The sequence below is a fragment of the Netta rufina genome (genome assembly GCF_964035555.1).
Source record: "Netta rufina genome assembly, chromosome: 25".
NCBI classification, from domain to species: Eukaryota; Metazoa; Chordata; class Aves; order Anseriformes; family Anatidae; genus Netta; species Netta rufina.
This window is the reverse complement of record NC_140149.1, coordinates 6,868,368-6,889,783: the sequence shown is the minus strand read 5'-3', so window position 1 is coordinate 6,889,783 and position 21,416 is coordinate 6,868,368. Positions and strand designations below refer to the sequence as shown.

The window sequence follows — 21,416 nt, the reverse complement described above, 5'->3', positions numbered from 1 at the left end:
AGGGGGCGCGCTCCTCGCGACAAGATGGCGGCGGCGGCGGCTGCAGCGGCGGCGGCGGCGAGCGGCGCCCCGGGGGGGCCCCCCCCGCCCCCGGCCCCGCGCCTGCCCCCGGCCCCGCCGCCCCCCCGGCCCCCGGGGCCCGCCCGCATCGGTTATTACGAGATCGAGCGCACCATCGGCAAGGGCAACTTCGCCGTCGTCAAGCTGGCCACGCACCTGGTGACCCGCGCCAAGGTGAGGCCCGGCCCCGGGGGGGGGCTGACAGGGCCCTGACAGGGCCTGGGCGCGGACACGGGGCGAGGGGCGAGGGCTGAGGGGCCGGGGACCGCCCCGGGGGGCTCAGGGCCCGGCTGTGCCCCCCCCCCCCGTGCCCGGGAATGGGGTGAATTCGTCGCATTTGTGCCCAAAAAGGGCTGTTTGTGGCTGTCCTGAGGCAGGTTTTATTGCCGTGCCCCCCCCCCCCCACCGGCTGCTGGGCCTCCCCGCGCCCCCTGCTCCCAGCCCTGCTGGGTTCCCGTCACGGAGCCGGGCTGACCCCGCAGGAACGGGGCCGGCAGCAGCCTGGATGCTCGCTGGATCCCTGCTCCTATGGACCCCGGCTCAGCCCTTCACCCCCGGGCCGTCCCTGCGTGCAGCCCCTTCCAGAGCCACGGCTTGGATGGTGTCAGCCCAAGGTTTGCAAAATGCCGAAGCAGAGCCTCGTTTCTGCCTTCGGATGGTTGGTTTGCCCGCAGGACGCACACTGAATTCTCTTTGAGAGCCGTCCTCAAGGTTGACAGGCCTGGAGTGAGCTCAGTGCGCTGTGTGTGAGCGATGGGAGGGCTGAAACCGGGATTGTGCTGGGTGGGAAGGACGTGGCTGTGGGCAGCAGCTCGGCACTGCCTGCTCTGGAGGGGCTGCAGGCGGTGGGGCTGGAGGTGTCCTCGCTGCCTGCCGTGGCTGAGCCCATTTGCTTCAGGATCTGGGCTTGTGAGGTTAGGGGGCAGGTACAGGTGTAAAACACCTTGGAAAGGACAAATCTGTGTGGGAAATGGTCTTGAAACGGCCACTGGCAGCTTTGTTTTCATCCCGGCAATACCTTAACCAGTCCGGCTTAGTGGAAACGGCTTAGAGGAGAGCACAGACGCTGGGCAGTGCTCCCATGGGTGAGCTGGGGGAGCCCTCTGGGCGTTACACACAGCTGGGGCACGACTGAGCGTGCCGGCAGCTGCTGCCAGGGCTGTGCTCTGCAGCGTGGACGACCCAGGCACCAAATCCCCAGTCCCCACAGAGCTGGCCCCGTGGCACATTGCCCTGGAGGAGAGCTGGGCTCAGCACGGCCCCTGCTCGCTGCCCGTGCTGCTCTGCCCTGCAAGGAATCCCAGCACCAGTGGCCGTGTTGATTTTAAAAAGGCCCTACCCTGGCTTTTTAGGTTATCCTGGAGATAACAATTAATGGCTTGGGTTCGTTGCTGCTCGTTAATGGCAAAGGTGTTCTCCTGGTGGGGTCTGGGGCCTGTTTTCCTTTCCGATGGACATTCAGCAGGGCGAGCGGACTTTGATGTGACATCTGCAGATAACAGCTTGGCTTCGCTTCCCTCTTACCCTTCAAAAAAGAAGGCAGAGTGCTGCGGTGGCTGTCCCGGTATCAAAGGCCTGGGCTCCCCGTGCCGCTCGGAGGCTGAAGGGCTGCGTTTATTTACAGAGAGGAGGAGGAGAGCGTGTGCCGGGCGCGCCTGGCGCTGCTGCTGGGGCACGTCGTGCTGACACAGGGCATTGCAGCCCAGCTGCAGGTGGGTCAGCAGCGCTGGGGACACTGCCGAGGGGGAACGCTCCTCGTCCTAGAGGGCAGGAGGCCTGTGTGCGTGACTGGCCCTGCTGGAAGTAAGGAAATAGAAAGGGGCGGTTGGCAGTTCGGGTGGGAACCGAGCTGGAGATTTCCATCCAGACCCTGGCCACGCGAAGCTGGAGCCCTGTGCCCTGTACGGCTCCCTGACGGGGATCCATCCACCCGCAGGTACCCCGCTGCATCTCCCTGCTTCTGCCCCTTTGTCCCTTCTGACGTTTCACCAGAAACCCTGCTGATTCGGGTTCTAAGACCTGGAACCGCAGCTCTGTGCCCCGCTCTGCACAAGAGCTGCTGGACGCGTGTTAACGGGGGGACTGGGGGAACACGGGGGGAGCAGGTGCCTCCCGACCCCTCTCCGTGGTGTTGCGCTGCAGTCTTCAGGAGCTGCTGCCCTGCTTTGGTTTTTAAGTGTTTGTTTTAACCCAACTTGTTTTTAACTTCAGACTGTGGTTTTTTTTTTTCAACGTATTTTTAAGTTTCTGGGAGCTTTAAACAGCAGCCGGGTCATGGGCAAAGCCGGAACCATTTGGGCTGGTTCTGCGCCGTGGCCTCGTGTGGAAGGAGCTACCTGCAGCTGCTGCACGGGGTCACACCGACACCACGGCCCTTCTGCACGGCCAGCACCAGCTGCTGGAGCTGAAATTAAGCTGATTTCTTTTGCTGGTGTAAGGAGCTGAGCCCTCCCTGGGGAATCGGAGGCCTCTCTGCTGTGACTGGCAGAGGGTGCTGCCGCGGGAGGCCGGCTGTGCCTCCTGAGGCTCCTGTTGGGAGCTGGGGTTCACGGCCAAAATCTTGCTCTGAGTTCGTGGAGGAAGGCACCGGGACACGTGGAGCTGGGCCGAGGCTAGGCGGAGCTGCTGCAGTGGGGATAAGGGGCACTATTTATTCAGCCCCACGGAGGCATCAACTATCAGCTGCAGGCCGAAGCAGCGGCATCACACGTTTCATTCAGGCGGCTTCCCTGCTGTAGGGAATCACGTGTGGTTACCCAGAGCTGAAGGCTGGAGAGCAGGGCTCCTCCCGAGGAGCAGCAGCAAATCCTGCAGGAGAACAGGCCTGCGGAACCCCCACCATCCTGCGGATGCCCTGCGAAGGCTCCGTGGGGGCTGGATGAGGGTGTGGAGAGCCTTTGGGTTGGGAGGGGGAATCCTGTTGGAAGGAAACGGGGGCACAGCAGCGCGCTGCGAGGAGGGCAGGCTGCTTGGTGCTGGGTCCTGGCACGGGCAGGCAGCGGCTGCAGTGCTGGGACGTTGCTGCGGGGCTGCCCCCACAGCACAGGGGAAGGTTTTGAGGTGAAATTCTGCCTGGCCCAAGGGATTGCTGCGTGGCTCCTGCTTCCCGTGGGAGCTGTGCTGCTCCTTGCGGGGCTCTTTCCTAGGAGCACTGACCCCAAGTCCCTGCAGCTGAGGCTGAGCCTCGCCCTCTGCTCAACGGCCATCAAAGGGGCTCCAGAAAAAGGGAATCCTGGGGCTGGTTTCAGCCCAGTTCCCAAGCAGCCCGGGCACACGAACCCACACACAGCAACTCCCAAAGCAGCAACCCAGAGGTGTGAGTGCAAGGTTTGTGTCTGCGCCCCTTCGATGGAGCGCGTGCCGGTGTCGTGCTGTTAGCACTCAGCAGCTCTGCCTTCGATTTCTTAAACGACCTGATGCAATTACAGCGCATTAATTACCCGGGCTTGAAGATCACTTAGAAGAAAAGGAGCCTCCGTAGTGTGACTGCGGGGCTGGGCCGGAGGCGCAGGAGGGCTGTCAGTGCTGGGGGAAAGCGCCCGGCGCGACGCTGATGGGGATAAAGGAGAGCGCGGGGCTCAGGCAGCAGATTAAAGTATTGCAAATAAAATCTGGCTTTGGAGGCCGTGAATGTCTGCTGCCTTTCAGCAAACAGATGGATGCTTCATGGCTCCTTCCAAGAACTTCTAAAATATGGTTGGTGCCATGTGAAGCAGGCTTGATGGAATGGACCCGGTGAAATGCTTTCAGGGCTGAGAAAGCGTGCGTGGATCTCTGCAAAAAGGCACATTTCCTTCAGGCTCTTCCTTCCCTCCCAGCCCTCCCAGCTCGTGCTCACGTTGGCCACCTCCTTTCCTGCGTGTCCTTGCTGTGCAGAGGATGCAGGAGCAGAGGCAGCCGTGAGGTGCACGCATCTGCTCCCTCTCCGGGTGTCTCACACCAGCCCAGGGGCTTCTCTCTCGCCACAGGCAGGCGAGTTGGAGCTGATAAGGCTTCCCCTACAAGCTAATTGTGACATTTAATGGCATCTAAGGCTTTTAAATGGACTTTGCAGGAATCAGCTGATGGGCTGTGTGTAGCCATGTGAGCCCGAGCAGGTAACGTGCTGGGCTGCGCTGGGGATCCTCGCTTGTAGCGAGTTGCCAGCTGTGGGATGAAAGGAGCCAGGCTGTTCGGCGTGGTGCTGCTTGGAGCTGTGTTTGGGTGGCCCTGGGCAGGCAAAGCGATGGCTTGTGAGGGGGAGCAGGCATTTGGGGACCGCTAGGGTTGTCTTTGGGGTCTTCTCTGGGTCCTGTTGTATTGCACATGAGGAACCTGCGTGGGCAAAGCCTTTCAGCAGCAGGGTGAGTTCCTCCCGAGGCGTCTGTCCCTGCTTTCCCTTAGCTGGCAGTGCTGACCTCGGGATCAGGAGGCTCTGATCTCTCCCCTTGCCCATACTGAGCTGTGCAGGGGAATAATTAGCGCTAGAGAAAAGCGTTCGCCTTCGGCCGCTCGCTGCGAGTGCCCAGCCACATCTCTGGGCTTCAGACGTGTCTGTGTGAGCTCAGCAGCACCGTCGGGAGCTGCAGATAAGGAGCACCACTCTTTGTACTTGCTCTGCTCTCTCCAGAAACGCTTGTAGGAAATCCTTGAGCTGTAATCTCCGAGTGGCTCCGCCAAGGTCAGCGGCTGGCCTGGAGCGCGGGTGGCAGATCCTGCCCGGGGCGTCCCGCGGGGCTGCAGCCCCCTGCACTCACCCTCGTGTGCCGCATCCCCCCCTGACCTGCAGCAGGGTGCTCCTGCAGCACGAAGCCCGGCTGCGTTCCTGCCCCTTGCAGCACAACCCTTGCCGGCTGTGCAGCAGCGGGGTGTTTCCGAGCAGGATCTCATCAGAAACCACCAGGAACCATCCTGATCCACGCTGGGCACAGGGGGTTTAATACCTGGCGTCACCTGAGCTGCTCAGGGGAGCGTCAGGTTAAAAGGAAGCTTCCCTTCCTGCCGAGCTCGGGGCTGCTGCAGGAGAAGGAAACCTCGGTGCTGCCGGCCGTGGGGCTCGCTGCCGTGTGGGCGGTCGGTGCCCGCTGCCCTGGCAGAGGTGCAGGGGATGTGCGCTTCCCACAGCGGCTGAGTTATATGGGGAAAGCTTTGCTTAGTCAGAACACAATATTAATATTTTTTCAGCCAAGTCGGGCCTGGGATTACACAGTAAAAAGGCGAGCGCAGGCTGACTGTGGGTATTTTCCCACTCAGCCGGCGCTCCTGCCGTTTGAGTCATTTGCGAGCTGTGTGGGCCTTCGTCTCCGCTCCCCGCTGTCGCTGTGGGGCTGCAGGTCCCGGGTTGCTGCAGCAGGCAGAGCTGGAGCCGTGTTGCTATCATATTGGCCGTGGGGATGGTTGGGTGCAGAGGTTGGCCCTCTGTGTGTGAGCTGTGATGGGCCAGGAGCTGTACGGGGGGCGTGGGGCTGTGCCACCTCTCCTCTCGGGCACGCCGGCCTCCAACGCAGCCAGGAGCAGCAGCCCCGGCACTTGCAGCCTCAGTTCCTGGGGCAGAGAAGCTGCCCTGGGTGGTGGGGAGGTGGCAGCGAGCGCCAGGGGTTGGCATTAGGGATTAGGAGGGAGCTCTGCTCATCTGGGTCACGCTTCAGCGAAGCATCTGGCTCGCTTTTTAATGGCTGCAGCGAACTGGAATGTTTTATGAACTCCAAACAGTCATTCAGATTGTTTACCTTTGCTCGATAATTGTTCCTAAATAACAGAGTGCAGTTGGAGGACTGCTCTGCAGGCCGGTGCACGGCTTCGCTGTTTCATTCTGGGACTCGTGAGCAGCCCACAGGGCTGCAGCGGCACCAAATCCTTTCTGATGGCACGCCGTGAATTTGTTCACTCTTCCCTTTTGGAAAGGTGTGTGGAGGGGAGGGGAGGGGAGATCTCTGCGTTCCCGTGGTTTGGGCTCGTGGCTGAGCTCAGGGGCTGCGTGGCACCAGCGAGACCGTGAGGAGCAGTCCCCCAGCGGGGCAGCGGGCTCGGAGCTGCGCACGGTGCAGCTGTTGGGAGGCTGCCCTTGGCACCGAGCAGGGAATGAAAAGGTTGGAGGTGTTCAGTTACAGGCCCTGCTCTGGCCGGGGCAGCGGCGGAAGCGATGCAGCACCCACCACGGGGCTCCTCGGGGCCGCGGCTCCCTCGCAGATGTCGTGGGGTGGAAGCAGGGCCCGCTGCACGGCACCACAGGGTGGGAACGGGGCTGATGTGGGCGCACGTCCCACGGGGCTGCCACGTGTGGGGTGACCAAAGGAGCTTCGGTCCGGTGTCAGGTGTGCAGAGCACGGGAATTGGAGAGAGGAACAAAGGGAACAGCTTTAGAAATGCAACGAGGGCCAGAATACTGCGTAAAACTTGCTCATTCCTGCTTGCTTCGCGTTGAATTCATCCTTAAGGCGAGCAGTGGCAGCTGAAGCAGCCTTTCGGCTGAGGCTCGGCCTTTCACTGCTCTGCTTCTCCTTCCCTTTCTGAGTCCCGCAGCACTGAGGTGCCCCGAGCTGTCTGACCGCAGGTACCATCCTTTCCTTGCCTGAAACACCACGGAGCCATCCCAGAGACGCACCCCTCGCTGGAGGAGCCCTCGCAGCAGCTGTTTGGAGGAGCCGCCCGGCTCTGCCTGCCCGCAGTGGCTCCTGCTGCACCGCGGAGGGCCCGGCGCTCGGCAGGGAAGCGCGGCTTCCTGGCGCATTTGCATCGCAAACCCTAAGTCAGCAGTTTGGGGTTTTGTACGGTAGGGTGCCCCGGCTTGTTTGAGTGAGTCAGAATTCAAATAGTCACCCAAGCAAACGTGCTTGTCCAAACAAGAGGCGCTCAGCACAGGCACCCAGGCAGGCTGTGTGAAAGCGAGCTGCGTACCGCCGAGGTAAACAGCCGAGCGCTTTTGTTCTGCCACATGGAGGTCTTGAAACTTCGACGCCCGGCGTGTTGGTCCTGGCGATCAGGCTGGGGGAATGTGGTTTGGGCCAGGGGGATGTAATTTCCTTCCTGGGTACCGAACCAGCAGCTGCTCTCTGGACAGCCCGAGGTGGCTGAGTGTGCTCCCTGCCCGTCAGCGCGAGGCTCAGCTGGGATCCGAGCTGGTGGTGGCAAAACTGGGCCTGAATGCGCAGTTGCTTATTAGAGAAGGAAGATCATCTCCCAACTAAAAGAGTAATTAAGATGGCTTTTTCTTTTTTGTTAAGAGTCTTTTCATGCTAAAGGTGTTTTGAGATCTCGAATTAGCTCCCAACGTGTTTGTTCAGCTCCTTTGGCTGCAGCTGGCTGTGTGCAGAGCGGGGTACGGGCGGCTGCGCAAGATGTGCTGTTAGCAGCGCTCCTACCTGGCTTTGTCTTCAGCCTCCTTTAAAAACCTGCAGTGCTAATTCCTAGCTCGAGCAGGAACAATTTATGATGTGTGACTTCAGTGAGTCACCTGATACGGAGTCGGAGGCAGCTGTCAACCACAGCGACTTGAACGCGCTCCAGAAACGCCGTGCGCGGCGCTGGGAAACACGCGGCTGGCGCTGCCCGGGGCTGCGAGCAGGGCCTGGGAGCCCCCCGCAGCCCCTGGGGGAGAAGCAGCGGTGCCCCAGCTCTGCTCTGGTGCTCCAGCTCTGCTCTGCCTCCTTCCATGGTCGAGCCATGGCCTCTCACCCGTGTCCCCACCGTGCCCTGGTGGAGAGGCCGTCCACTGCCCGCTGCGGTGCTGAGCGCCCCTTCTGGGTGTCGTTACCCAGCCAGCAGCTCCCCGGGGACAGAAGGTGGTGCAGGGCGCTGCTTTGGCTTTGGGTAAGGGTTGTGTTTGTTTCGGGCCCCTCTGTCCTTGGGCTCCTGCGTTTGCTGCTGGCTCTCGGCGCTCCCCTTGGCGGCAGACGCGGCACGGGGCCGGGCACCCAAGCCACGTGCCTCCGCGGCTCCCTCCCGGCCCTCACAAGAACCCGGGGTCAGGTTCTGGTGGAAGATCACACAGCTGGCAGGAGGCCCGAAGGAGAGCTGCAGCCTGCCCCGAAACCAGCTCCTGCCGAGGTCCTGGCTGCTCCTGGTGGAGGCTTGGTGCTGGCCACGGGGATCTGCAGCGAGGCGCTCGCTGCTGCCTCACGGAGCAGAAGTTGGGAGCAGCGCAGAGCTTCCTCCCCAGGTCTCCCGGTGTTAATGTGAGCACTTGCAACCACCAGGATGGCTTCAGACGTCAGCGGTTGGTTTTCTAGGAGGCAGCCAGCTGCCAGCTTTTGAGTAACTTCTGAGAAGCTGCCTGATGTAAGGGCGGGCCGGGCTGTTGGCGTGGGCACAAGGCAGCCCTTGAGTCACTCCCTCGGTGATGGATGCTCGCCGGTGCCCGTGGAGTCAGCCTGCCTGCCTGCCTCCCTCCGCACCTCGGGAGGTTCCTGGGGTCTGGGGCTGCTGGTGGATTGCAGGAGGCGTTGCACAAGGGGCAGAGGCTGGGACCTCACTTCAGGAAGAACAACAGCCAAGGGTCTTTGCTGCAGGCAGCACAAAGGACGGGGCAGCAACCGTGGCAGCGTGTCCTGTGGGAGCAGCTGTGGAGGAGGCTGCCAGACACAGGGGCAGTTTTCTGTGCTGCTTTGTAATGGGCTTTGTCTTCTAAAACCACCAGCCAGTGAGATCTGATAACTGCGTGGAGGTGTTACGGTGCTTCTCCAGTGAGCTTCATTCGGCAGGTACTGGTTTCCCTCTCGGTCACCTCTGTCCTTCCTCCCCTCCTTTGGTGGCAGAAGCACTAACCCTGAATGATTTCCACACCGCCCCAACTTACTCAGGGGCTCAAAGCTGGCCTGCCCTTAGGCACTGCCTCATTTTTTGATCTTCCTTTGAAGGAGTCGAGATTCCCCGTGTGGTGTCTGACTTGCTTCTGCTTCAAAGCACTCGAGCAGCAGTGGTTGCGTTTTGCAGAGATTTGGTGTCAAGCACAGGTGTTAAAAGTAGAAAAATTTTGTGTGCTGTGTGTGCTCTGAGGTGAGCTCAGCGTGAGGGGTGGGCTGCAGCCTTACAGACGGGCGAGGAGAACTGCAGGGCAGCTCAGCAGTGATGACCTCCAAGGCCTGGGAACTGATGATGGTTTCTGACTTAGGACATTTTATCAGCTCTGAGCTGACACGGATGGCTTCCAGGTGGGCGCTGCTCAGGATTAAAACTTGCTTTACAAATGGGAGAAGAGCTGTCACTGCCAGCGATTGATCTGCAGGAGCTGACTTGACCAAATGTGACGAGCCCAGCAACAAAGCCAGGGGAATTGGCTCTGCCAGCAAAGCCGTCCCAGAAGGGTTAGGAACCCGAAGGGCCCTGCAGTCCCTTTGTGCCCCTTGGCCTTGCCTCTCCCTGCTCGTTTCACTTCTACGATCAGTCGCTCATAGCCTCCAGGCTCCTGGAAGGTCCTCTCTGGCCTCTCAGACGAGGAGCAGGGTGGTGAGCGCTGGCTTCCCAGAAGCCTCATTCCTTGTTTCCATACCGGTGTCCTGCTGGCTGCAGCTTTTTGAGCAGGGACGTTCAGGTCGTGCAGATGAAGCCTCCCGCAGCTGGCTGGCAATGGGCTCTTCCTGCGGTGAGGTGCCAGCGGGGCCACGTGCGGGGAAGGAGCCGTGCTTCACCTGCTGTTGGCTTCACACAGCCCCACCTCACCTGCACCTCTGCTGCTGGGACACCTTGTAAATCACCTTGCCTGGGGAAAGGAGATGAAACGGTGAAAACGTAGCTGGGAATTCAGTCTGAACAGTGGTTCCTCGAGGTTCCTCTCCTTGATTGAAGTAAGATGAACTCGTGGTGTTTCTGAGCCTTGACCTGTGCTGGGACAGCAGGGACAAGAGCTGAAGCTTTGCAGCCTGTCTGTGATCTCCAAAAACACCCGGTGGAAGCGCAGAGAGCTTCGGGAGGCAGCAGCAGGAGCAGAACCTCTCCGCCTGTTCCATGCAGATCTGCAGTTGGGGGTGAGGTGTTGGTGCTGCAGAGAGCTTTAAGTGATGGTGCTGCAGGCACACAAAGCTTCATCCTACTGCACACGTTTTGGCTTAAATCTTAAAGCTTCACAAAGAGGACGGCGCTTCTCAATAAACCTGTTCTTTCTCATTTGTTTATTGGCGAAAAGAGGATTAAAGCTGCCTTTTAATACTTTCCTTTCCCAGGTCTCTAAGCAGAATGCAGTTGCGTGGCTTGCCTATTGGGAGAAAAGCTGAACTCCTGCTGCTCTCGGACAGCCCCTTCCTCAGCTCCCTGCTCTCAGGGGAAGAGCAGATCGGTGCAGGGGCAGATGGGTGTGCTCGTGGGGTCTGTGTGCGGGACGCTGGCTGCCCCCAGGTCAGCAGAGGCGAGTGGAAGGGAGGTGGGAAACCCTGCTCAGGCTGGGAGCGGGGACGAGCCTCCTTGGGGCAGCCAGGACTCCATCTCCTGAGAGCGCCCGAACGGCTCCCCACGGGCTAAGGAGGGAGGGGATGCTCTGCTCATGTCGGGACGGGGGTGCTGTGTAGGAAGGAACGTAAGATTGGTATCATCAAAGGCGGAGAGCAAGAGGGAACATGATTCTGCAGCCTGGTGATGAGGGAACTCCCCTGGGAGGGGATAGGCATCGGTTTCCATCTGTGCTGCAGGGACTGTTTATGTATTTGGTGTTGAGAACTGCTGCATGCAGCACGGCTACAGCACGGCCCCGTGAGCAGCCCAGGAGCTGCTGAGCAGTAATTTGGGTGGGCTGGGGGAGATAACTGCATTTTGCTGCCGTCTCTTCTGCCCGGCGTTTTTAGGAAGGGGACCTGGGTTCTTCACAGGGGCCCGCAAGCAGCCGGGTTCCAGTAGCTGGGTGCGTTAACACACCCCACTGCCAGTGTCCGCAGCCACAGGAGCTCTGCCAGGCCTTGGCAAGTGCGGGCTGTTAGTTTGATCCCCTTCAGATGAGTGCTGTAAAGATAACCGAGGGTTAGATAACTGCCCCGGCTCCTGCAGGGAGCTGTCGGGAGCCGCGAGCTGACAAAGGAGCAGTTGTGTGGAGATCTCGGGATTAAGAAACTTCTTTTCACTTCTGACTCTACTTCAGTATTCAAATTGCTTAATGAGAGAGAGAGTATGAAAAACGAGCAGGGTAGGAAGCAGGGTTTCCAGTAAACCTTAAACCACAAGAGGTTTGTCATTATCTTGGGGGTGGGGGGAACCCTGTTGTCTATGTACTAGAAAGGAACCAAGCAGGCGATGCTCGGCTCGCGCACACGGCGCCTCCTGGCTTCTCAGGCACGGGGTTGGGAAAGGTGGAAACAGAAAAGCCTCTTGCTCCCCGGAGAGGGGCACGAAACCGACTGCTGGCCGTCGGGAACAGAAGCCGGGAGGGTGGTGGTGCACCAAACAAGCCTGGTCCTGCAGCACTTTGCTTAGATAAAAGATAGAGAGCGTTCGGCAGCAACCTGCAGGGGCTGCAGAGCACGGGGCAACGCGGAGAGCTCCTGGGCTGGTCGGGGCGCACAGCGGGACCCCGTGGGGTCGAGGCTGAGCTCCTGCAAGGGCTTCGTGGCAGGGCAGTGCTCACGGTGGTGGACACCAGCAGGCGTTTTGGTGAGGTGCACCTTCTCTGAAGGCACTGATGCTTCACTAGAAGCCATCAGCTCATGCAACAAGCGAAGGGTCTGAGCTTTATATAACCAAATCCGTCGGCTCTAAGGCTTTTCAGAAACAAATTTTGTGCCTGCGCTCGAGGCTAATTACAGCACCGTGTCTGCTGGCGTTCGGTAGTGAATCAGAATATCTTCGGATCTATCCATCTGCTCTTTGTTGCGTTACTTTGCAGCGGGCATGAACGCAGGCCAGGAGGGGTTTTAGGAGGGTGTGTGGCGTGGGAGAGACTCCAGCGTGCCTCCTGTTTGGGTGAGCTCGCCGCCTGGCTCCCTGCAGAGCCGGCTCCGAGGCAGCGATCTGCTCGTGTGCTGGGACTTCGGAGAGCATAAAACGTTGTCGGCCCATAAAATCCAGCTGGAATGGGTGACTTAAAAAGTCTTTACGTAACCCCCTTTACATAAGCCCCTTTGTTAATTAGTAATTTACTTAAACAGCCACTGAATAAACATCGCTGCGTGTCTGCTCTTCCTGAGTGTGCTGCAGCAGCCTGGGAAGGGCCTGAGCACAACGCAGAGCTCGGGAGCTGCCGCCTGGCCTGCATCGCTTCGTTTCTGCTCCTTGGATCGAGAGCTGCAGGGCTCCAGCAGCACTGCACCTCTGAGACGGGGAGTTCCTTGGTGTGAAGAGACGTGCGAGTTCAGCGCCGGGATGTGCGTGGCCGTGGGTGCAGGAAGGATGGGATGGAGCCCAAATCCAGCCCCAGGTCCCAGCCCCTGCGCGGTGCCTGCCCTGCGCCGACCCTCGGGGCGGTTTGGGTCTGGCCTCGTGCTCTCTGTGACTCTCCCCTGGTGTTTGTGCCGTGGCTGATGGAGCGCTGGGTGCCTTCATCCTCCTGTCCCCACACCTCTGTGCTGCTGTGCAGCCGAGGCAGGGATGAGTAATGCAGGGAGGAACGTTCCCCTAACCTTGGTGCTGGATGCGTCGATCGAGCGCTTTAATCCCCACGTTTCCCATTTCATCGGGATGACTCTACATTCCTGTCAAGTGATTCATTTCATTAACATAAGTTTTCTACCAACCAAAATATCTCTTCAGACCCTCGGAGCAAGCGGGCCCTTGAGCACAACCCCGTACTTTGTGGCTGAGCTGTGCCGTTTCCCCAGCGCAGCGGGGCGGGCGGGCAGGTCGGCGTGTGGCGCTGCCCCCTTTGTCCGCTCGGTTCCCTCACATTCCATTTAAGTGACGTTGGAAATGTTTTTTCTTTCTTCCCCAGAGGGACCAAGCAGAGCTGTTTACTCTCAGCTAGCCGGCTTCCCAAGGGTTCTCCGGTCCAGGAAGGCTGGGGGAGAGAAGGGTGGCCAGAGAGACCGGGGCGAGGAGCGCTGACGTTTGGTTTAAGCCCATCAGGTGCTCTGCCATCACCACGCTCCTCTTGGGTTTCCTTCTGCAGCTTTTCCCTCAGCTCTTCGGCCTTCCGTGGGCTGTGCCAGAGCTCTGTCCTAAAGCTGCTGGTGCTGGAGCCCCTGCACCAGTGATGGGAACGTGACTGGGGTATCCTGAGGGGGCCACACGAGGATAACTCCAGGCTGTGCCTTGCTCCTGTTTTTTCTGTGCTCTGTGGATGAGCTGATCCCGAACCATCAGCTGGAAAACAACTTCAGCAAGGCGGTGTTCAAATACCTCGTGCCCCTCGGCCATTTGGAGCTTCCCAGTCTGCACCAGGCATTGTGTGTGCGGCAGGGCTGCTGGGCCACATCGCTCCTGATGCTAATCCCAGAGCTGTACCCACCTGTGGTGGGGTGCGAATCCCTTCCTTTAACTCTTCCTGATGTGATTTTTAAGCCCGGAGCCTTGCCAAGCCTTCGGTCCTGGTGGCCCAGCAGCTCTCCCCTTGCAGCTCCCGGTGTGTGCCGGGGCGGTGCAGCCGGCTGCTCCGTGCTCGGGTTTGGTGTGCTCCGGCCTCCGAGCCCCGTGGCTGTTTGGCACCACGTTCCCCTTCCCGTTCCCAGATCCTCGAAGCCGTGGCTTGTAAGGAACACGTTTTTGCAGAGCCCCGCTGATGGGAATGAGCTTCCCTCTGCGGGCTCGTGGTTCCTCGAGGAGGTGCACGTCCTGCCCGCGGCCCCTGCAGCTCTCTCAGATGCCACTGGTAGGTACTCTCGCAGACTCTTCCACATTTCACAACCAGGGAAAAGTTCTCATTTCCCCAGGGGCAGCTGTTGCGTTTAAAGCATTCTCGATAGCTACTGGAATAGAAACCTCCGTCTGGTTTTGTACCTGTTTTATAGGAATTCAGGGGAACGTGGCTGAAGATGGTTCCTCAGCTTCCCTCACTTTCTCTCCCGAAGCGTTGCCAGCCCTGCAGTTGGCCAATAAGCCTTTGCTCCTCTGTGTTTAAAGAGAGAAAACGGTGCTCAGCCTCGCCGGATAGGGGCTTTATTTTCTTGCCGGTACAGTTTAAGTTAATAGAAATCTCATTTATCTGCTTCTAGTAACGGCTGTCCCCGGAGAGCAAGGTCATCGCAAACCGTACAAATGAAAGAACAGAGGAGATGGGAAATGGGATCTGCAATTCCTGCAGGCTCGCTCATCTTGCACCCTCCGTGTGTCAGGGGACCCGCGTTGACGTCAGGGTGCCTTACATAAGGATCCAGAACGCGATGGCCTCTGAGCTGGGGTGGCTCTTGTCAGGTTCCCGTGCAATGGGTTCAGTGTGTGCTCAGCAGGAGCTGCACGGCGCCTCTGCACTGCTCCCTGCAGCTGCCTGGAGGGTGCTGGTGGGGAGCCATTCCTCTTAGGGCTGTGGATCCCTCTTGGCTTTAACAGAGGGTTACCTGAGAGCCCGGCAGTGCCTGGCCCTGCACACCCCGAGTGCTGCCCACGCTGCTCGGTGCTCGCGTCCCAGGCAGCAGCAGTCGGCTGCTCTTGACATTTCTGTAGTGGTCTTGTGATACTCCAGGTTTAGAAAGCAAGCAGCTTGTTTTACTGGCCGTGCCATTCGATACCCGTACAGTATGAGCTCCGAGCTTAAATCCCCTCCGAGTACAGTACAAGTGGGACAAGTGCTCTCAAGCAGCAGGGCTGGAGGGCCAGGCAGGGTGTGCAGAGCCCGGTCCTGATACAGGTGCAGCAGGCTCGCTCCAGGACAGGGGTCGTGCCCACGAGCCAGGACCCTGGCGATGCTTGTGAAAGAACCACTGCAAAGCTCGTGTCTGTGCTCCTAATCTGCTTCTGCTTTGCTCTTGTGCAGGAACACGGAAAAACTGCTTTAAGTGTCAGAGTGATGGATGTGGGACCCGAGCAGCACTGACCTAGATAGGAAGAGCCGTTATCCACCGAAGATGTCGGCAAGCTCCAGCTCAGTCAGCTGCCTGCAGATCCCCCAGTTTGTGCAAAGGAAAGCTAGCTGCTTGTTGTTGGAGGGCTCTGCCTCATCCTGGCCCTGTCCCAGCATCTGTGTAGCTGCCCTCCAGGCTCAATTTATAGCTAGCATCATTTGGGCAATAAAAAAGAGCTTGTATGCCCCAAACCCCCTTCGCTCAGTGTGCTGTGCTGTCTGAAATTGCCCTTAGGACAGATTTTACCTGCAGACATCTCCTGGCTGTGGCTGGGAGCTCTCCTCTGTACCCCTGCCCCGCCAGAGCAATAGCAGTGACCCCTGCTTGGGGTCCTGCGAAGGGCTGGACATCTTTTGGGGGGTGGCATGTAGCAGGAGGGTTGCAGGAGACTTTGTTGCCTCACAGCTGCAGTGCAAAAGCCTTTTGCTGCCATTTCTCTGGCCCTCGGCACGATGTGTAAATGTGAGACTGAACCCCGAAAACGGCTCTTCCTGCCAGCTGCTCGGGGAGAAATTTTATTTTTCCCTTGGCCTCCTCAGCGACACGGGCTGTTGGAGGCCCTTGTGAGAGGGCCGTGCAGGCTGTGCTCCGTGCGGTGGTCGCTGCTTGCACGAGGCAGCAGGACGGGCTGGGATCTCTGCTGGAGCGAGGTCGTGGTCATGGGGATCTGCTCCATATATAGGCCTCTGCCGTGCTGCCATTCTCAGTTCCTTCAGAAAAATCTTATAAGGAAAATCAAATCCTGACTTGGCAGCCTGTCTGTCTAATCTTGGGTGAATGCAGATGTGCATCTTGGACCAATTTACTCCTGGTTGTGTTTAGGGCTACCAGAGCGCCTGTTTATTCCCACATATGGAGCATGGTTTCAGAAGGTAATTTAAACAAATGGAGTGCCACTTCCAATTTTTCAGGCTTCCAGTTTAGGAGCCAAAACTGTTCTCCTGGCTCCAGCTTGCCCACCCTGGCTGTATCAGTTCCCACATGGGCTGCCAAGTTCGCAGAGAGCCTCCTGCAGCCCCCTTCCCCTGCTGCTGAGGCGCAGCCCCCCCGGCCCCGAGCTGCCTGCGCTTTGCTTGGGGGCTGCAGGTAGGGGACCCAGCACCATGGCCCTGCTGAACGAGCTGCCTTTGGCTGTGGAGCTGGAGGTTGTACAAGCTTCTAGCTGTCCTTTGTGCCTTGTCATGGTTAAAGTTTGGTTTCAAATGGCAGTTGAGGTGTGAGAGTGTGAAATGCCATCACCTGCAGGGGTTTGTTCTGCAGGGTGAAGTTTGGTGCTGCTGGTTAGCGCCAGCGTTGTCACAGCGAGGGAGATTTCCTAGCACTGCCCTTCAGGAAGGCCACTTCGATAACAGCAAATGAGCATTGTCTGTGTGATGTGTTGGGAATTTGTGGGAAACGTCTGCCTCTGAGCTCTGGGAGCACATGCAGTCACCCTGCCTGCGTGGGTCCTGTGCGTTCCAACAAGGGGTTGATGACTTACAAATATTTGACTGGAAGAGGTTGATGGTTTTTCTTCCGAATGCTGAGCTGAACACGATGAGAGAGAAGCAAACTTTGCCTGTAATAAAACGATCAAGCCCCACGCTTGATTTCCTGGTGGAAGTGATGGGGAGCTCCCCGAGGAGCGGGAGCAGGGGAGCAGCACAAAGCTGCACGGGGCAGGCTGGGGAAGGAGCAAGGCTCTGCAGGTTGTATTGCCAGAGCCTTTTGGGGTCCTATTTAGGGTCCATCCCCTATTGCCTGAGGGGATGCTCAGAAGGACAGGTACGAAGGCAGGAGTGCTGATGCCGTGATTCCAGTTGGAGCTGTTAATGGTGTGTAAGCAACAGGAAATAACGTGAAAGGGGAAAACTGCCCCATTGCTGGAATACCACACGTGGAAGGGAGCGCTGCCTGCTTTGCAGAAACACCGGCTCACCTCCCCGAAGATGCCCAGACACTTGTTAGACACACACAGGGATTGTCAGCCCGCCTTGCCTGCCGTGCTGCTGTTGTGCTCCGCGATGCCCAGAGTTGGGATGCCTTCCCCCTGCCCGTCCTGCCGCAGGAGAAAGCTCAACTGCTGCAGATTCAGCCGTGAAGCTGTGTATCGCAGGCTTGTTTTAAGACCCCCGAATGGATCTGTAGATTGGCTTTATTTGTTTGCTTTTTGTTTTCTTGCAGTTTCTGCGAGTATAAAAGGGGCTTTGTCCTCCGCAGGGCCCTGCGTTTCGCGTGCACAAGGAGAGGCATTGAGCAAATTCCAGGCTGCGGCTTTGCTTCCACGTGCCCCTGCTGCATTTACCTGTATTTAGTGCCTGTCTCTGACTCAGTGTTTACTCTGCAGTATTTAAACATTCCCTAGAAATTAAATCTTTTAAGAACATTATTCTTCACACCGAGTGCTTGTGGAAGCCCAGTTGTGCAATGCCCACGCTCGTGTAGTGGCTGCTGCCTCACTCCCTCGGAGCGGGATTTACAGCGGCGAGGCAGCAGCTCCAGCGAGCGGTTCCGGCTCCGCAGCCTGCTTTCAAAATAGCAGTGTCTCCCTGCTCTAAAAATACTCGCTTGGCCCTTCTTTTAGCTTCCCGAGGTTGGGTGTCGCGCTGGTTATTTGCCATGCCAGGGAGGGTGGCGGCGCTGGGGGCCGAAGTCCCTCGCTGCTGCGGGCCTCTCGCTTCTCCAGCTGGAGCTGCTGGCTTGCTGGGACGGAGCGACGTGTGCGATAAGTCCACGACATTCAAGACCAAAAAAAATTTGGTCTTTTCTACTTCAAGAGCAAATATCAACACAGGTCTTCGAGGAAGCTGGGCCTGTGGCAGCACCGTGCCAGGGAGATGCTTCCTTCTGCCGCCTGGCACCGGCAGGGAGGAGTCCCCTGAGCTTCCACAGCCTCCTCTCGCTGCTGGGGGCTGCAGCCTGGCTGCCCTCCTGCACAGACCTTTCTGTGCCCTGCTTCCCCAGGAGGCCATTGCCGTGCCAGGTTTTGGCTTTGAAGTATGTTTTCAGCTCCTCGGCGCCTTATCTGTGGGTTTAAGCCACTTGTAGTGATAAGGGAATCAGATACTATTGTTGGAAATCGCTTCTCTGGGCCATAACTCAGCTCCAGACCAAGTGGAAGGTAACTCTATAAAGGTGGTCTGTGCAGCTGTGGCTGTGAAAGGAGCTTTTGTCAAGCTTGCTGGTTAAACAAACTGAACTTTTCAGCTAATCTCCGTGTTCCCACCGAAAAATGTCCTTGAAACTTCCAGGGCAGAGGCAAGGTCCCGAAAGCTCTGAGAAGCAGGCGCTGTCTTCGGGCATCACCAGAGCTGGCAGGGGAAATAACCCCAAAGGTTTGGGAGAGCAAGCTGTGGGCTTGTCCCCTGCTGGAGCCACTTTCCTGGAAGCACTGGGTGAACCGAGGCAGCCCTGGGTGCTCCCTGCTGCCCGAGGGGCTGCGGCACGGGCAGGCTGCAGGCACGGCACCGGTCACAGCCGGGCAGGTGCTGGCTCCCCAGGGGGCTGTGAGGGCGAGGAAGGGGCTGTCGGGTGCCTGCGTTTATTTTTCTTGGTCGTCGAGGGTTAACGTCTTGAAGGCTGCATTCCTTAGTTTCACTTTTGGCTTCTCTTCCTAAAAATTTCCACTTCGTTTCATAACAGTTGCGGAGTGAGGGGTGGTGATGCCGCGGAACCTTTGCTCGCCGCGCTTGGAAACGTGCTGTGTGAGCGGCTGGGGTGCAGCGGGTCGGCCACCACTGTTTTCAGGCCCGGGGGAGCCTGGAACAGATCCTGTTTACCAATAATTTCAGCACTCCCTGAACCGAGGGATTTGTAATTAAATTGAGGAGCAGAGATAGTAAATAGAGGCAGTGGTTTTGAGAAGAAAATCGCTTTCTACTGTTTCCTTGTGGAAGTTACAAACCTTGACATCTGCAGGATAACACCATGCCCCGCGGGTTGATCGCTTCTTCCAGTGCCCAGCCAAGCAGCCAGGTTTTGCAGGCACGCAGTGAGCTGCCGTTAGCCCTCCAGGGTCACCCGTCCTGATTGCCTCTAACCACACTGCCTGCACCTCGTGGCTAGGAGAGGGCTGCTCCCAGAACGGGCACTGATATGGGAAGGAGAAGCTGCTTGGATTGAAGCAGATCCTGACTGGGCTGGCTGAGAGCAGGCTGATCCCGAGGGCGGGCACAGAGCCTCGCAGAGCAGTGGGATTTCACCAGACACGTGCACTGCCCGCAGCACTTCAAACACTGTCCTGGGCCTGGGCTCTCCAGATGCACAGGGTAGATGGCAGGTGTGGTGCTCAGCCGTAAGACAGTGCAGTTCACAAGACACCTTGTGACAGGGCCACTGCTTATTTGTTCCCATAGAAACTGCCATCTGATCACGGCTGCTGCTGCAAGTGCAGCCTCTAAAAATTTCTGAATGCATCACCCAGACCCGGTGTGTGCTTTGCTGTGCCCTGCGCTTTCCCATCCAAGCCTCGGTCTCCTCCTGCTCCAGGAGCACGTGTACACCTGATGCCTTTAATCACAAAGAAACGCAATGATATCACCTTTAGTGGGACGTTGGGTGTGCTGGATGAGGGAGAGGTGTTGATTTGCACACAGCATCTCTCACCCAGCCTGCAGAGCCCCGTACCTGGGTACGGAGGAGCCCGGCGGGGTTTGGAGCCGGGCTCTGGGTCGCGGGCGCGCTGCCGCGTGGCACCCGGTGCCTCTGCAATATTTACCTGCCGAGGGTCAGGTGCAGAGCCGTGGCTTGCTGATAGCTGACGGCTGCCGTGTGGTTGTGCATCGGGCCAGGCTGTTCTCAGGGCTGGTGCCGCAGGGTTTCTGCTTGCTCAGCAGCCTTTGTTTGTGCTGCCTTGGACAAGCTGGCAGCTGCTCGGGACCGGCGGCTTGCCCTGGCCCTGGCGTGGTGTCCGTGTGAGAAGTGAGCTGCAGGGTGCCTCGGCACGGAGCACACGGCGGGTTACAGGGAGCAGAGCTAGCTGGGACCTCGTGAGAGGTGCCCAGAAGTCATTTTGCACAAGTTGTTCCTGGCTGGCTGTTGTGAAGATGGAGCGTTGTGTTGTAATTCCCTTTTCTGCCAGCACACGTTGTAGCCTTAGCTGTAGCTCTTGGTTTGTTCTGAAATCCCAGGTAGATTCACTTTGCTATTCAAAAAAAAAAAAAGACCTAACATGGCTTGGGGAAACCCCTGAGCATGATGTCTGAGCCCGGAATGCCGCGTTCCCAAAGGCATCGGGACTGAACCACTGTCCGGCCTCCTGTGCCACCTCGCCTGCCTCTTTAGGATTTCTCTGGTAGCTTTGTGATCCCAGCATGACGCCCCGTGCTCCTGCAGCTCAGCCAGCTGGGAGCCATTACCCTGTGAGTATCGGTGCCCGTGGTGCAGCTCCGGGGTACCACACGGTGTGGCAGTGCCCGGGCACCCCCCCAGAGGTGTGCACGGCCGTCGGGCTGCGGCGGGGCCGAGGCTGAGGGATGGTGGTTCTGCGGAGTGACAGATTCCTCGGGAGGCTGTTGCTGTTTGCAGAAGGGAAGCCAAGACATCAGCGCTTAATATCTTCCAGCAGTCCTCCGCCTTAACCCTTAGGGAGCCTGAGGAAGCGAACTGAGAGCCTGCGTGATGCCCTGCTGCGCGCCCCAGTACGGTGCTGGTTGTTTGCCCTGGCTGCAGCTCGTGGCACGCAGGGAGCAGAGCCCCTGGTGTTGCACGGGGACCTGGTGGTGAGTGCGCATTGCCCTTGTCCCTGCCAAGCAGCCAGCTACTCGCTGGGTGTTGGAGACTCGTGGCTGCACAGCGGGGCTCCCTGCTCGGTGTGTGATCCCCTCCGAGCTGGGCTGGGGCTGTCCTCTCGCTGGAGATCTGTGGAGCTGAGCGGGGAACTTGGCGTTATACGTGCTGCTGAAAAGCATCCAAACCCAAATCTGCATCATGGTTCTTAACGTTGCACTCCACGCACACCATCCAAGAGCTCTTTACTTTTGAGCTTTTGCTTTCCAATAACCCAATTCACCTGCATTCAGCTCCGAGGCTCATTTTCAGCCCTTTACCTGAAATTTGCCATTTTGCCTTCTCATTTGTGCCTTTAGGTCGTCACCGAGTCAGAGCAAAATGGTGACTCAGGGTAATTCTCAGTACCTTTTAAATCCTGCTTGCTCCAACACCCTCTCGGTCCCTAAAATCCTGGAAGTGGAGGCTCCCCGTGGACGTTTGGGGCAGCTCTTTCCCAAAAAGCAGGGCAGGTGGCTGCGTCCTGCTCCACAAGCAGCAGGCACAGCTCGGTGACGCAGCAGGCGGAGCGGTGGCCGGTGCCGTACAGCGTGCTTGATGCGGAGCCTGCTGTGACAGATTTCTTCCTGCATGCGACTACATTTCCAAAACTGTGCTGCTAAGCAACTCGGAGAGCCTAGCGGTGCTCTAACGTAGCGTCAGCGAGTAACAGGCCTCTGGTTTCCTCCAGCTCTGCTGGCTGCAGGCAAGAAGCACGGTGAT

The 21,416-nt window shown here is 58.5% G+C and overlaps 1 protein-coding gene across 6 annotated transcripts in view; it reads left to right on the top strand.

Annotated features, from left to right (window-relative positions):
- Positions 1-79: 79 nt before the first annotated feature.
- SIK3 (SIK family kinase 3) overlaps positions 80-21,416 on the top strand; it is a 68,348-nt gene continuing 47,011 nt past the window's right edge. For 3 of the 6 annotated variants that reach the window (XM_084301602.1, XM_084301601.1, XM_084301605.1), the window contains exon 1: positions 104-234. The gene's annotated coding sequence lies outside the window, so the exon portion shown is untranslated. Of the gene's footprint in view, positions 235-1,888; positions 1,997-21,416 lie in introns of those variants that run through there. The other 3 variants (XM_084301604.1, XM_084301603.1, XM_084301600.1) reach the window with 2 other exon arrangements.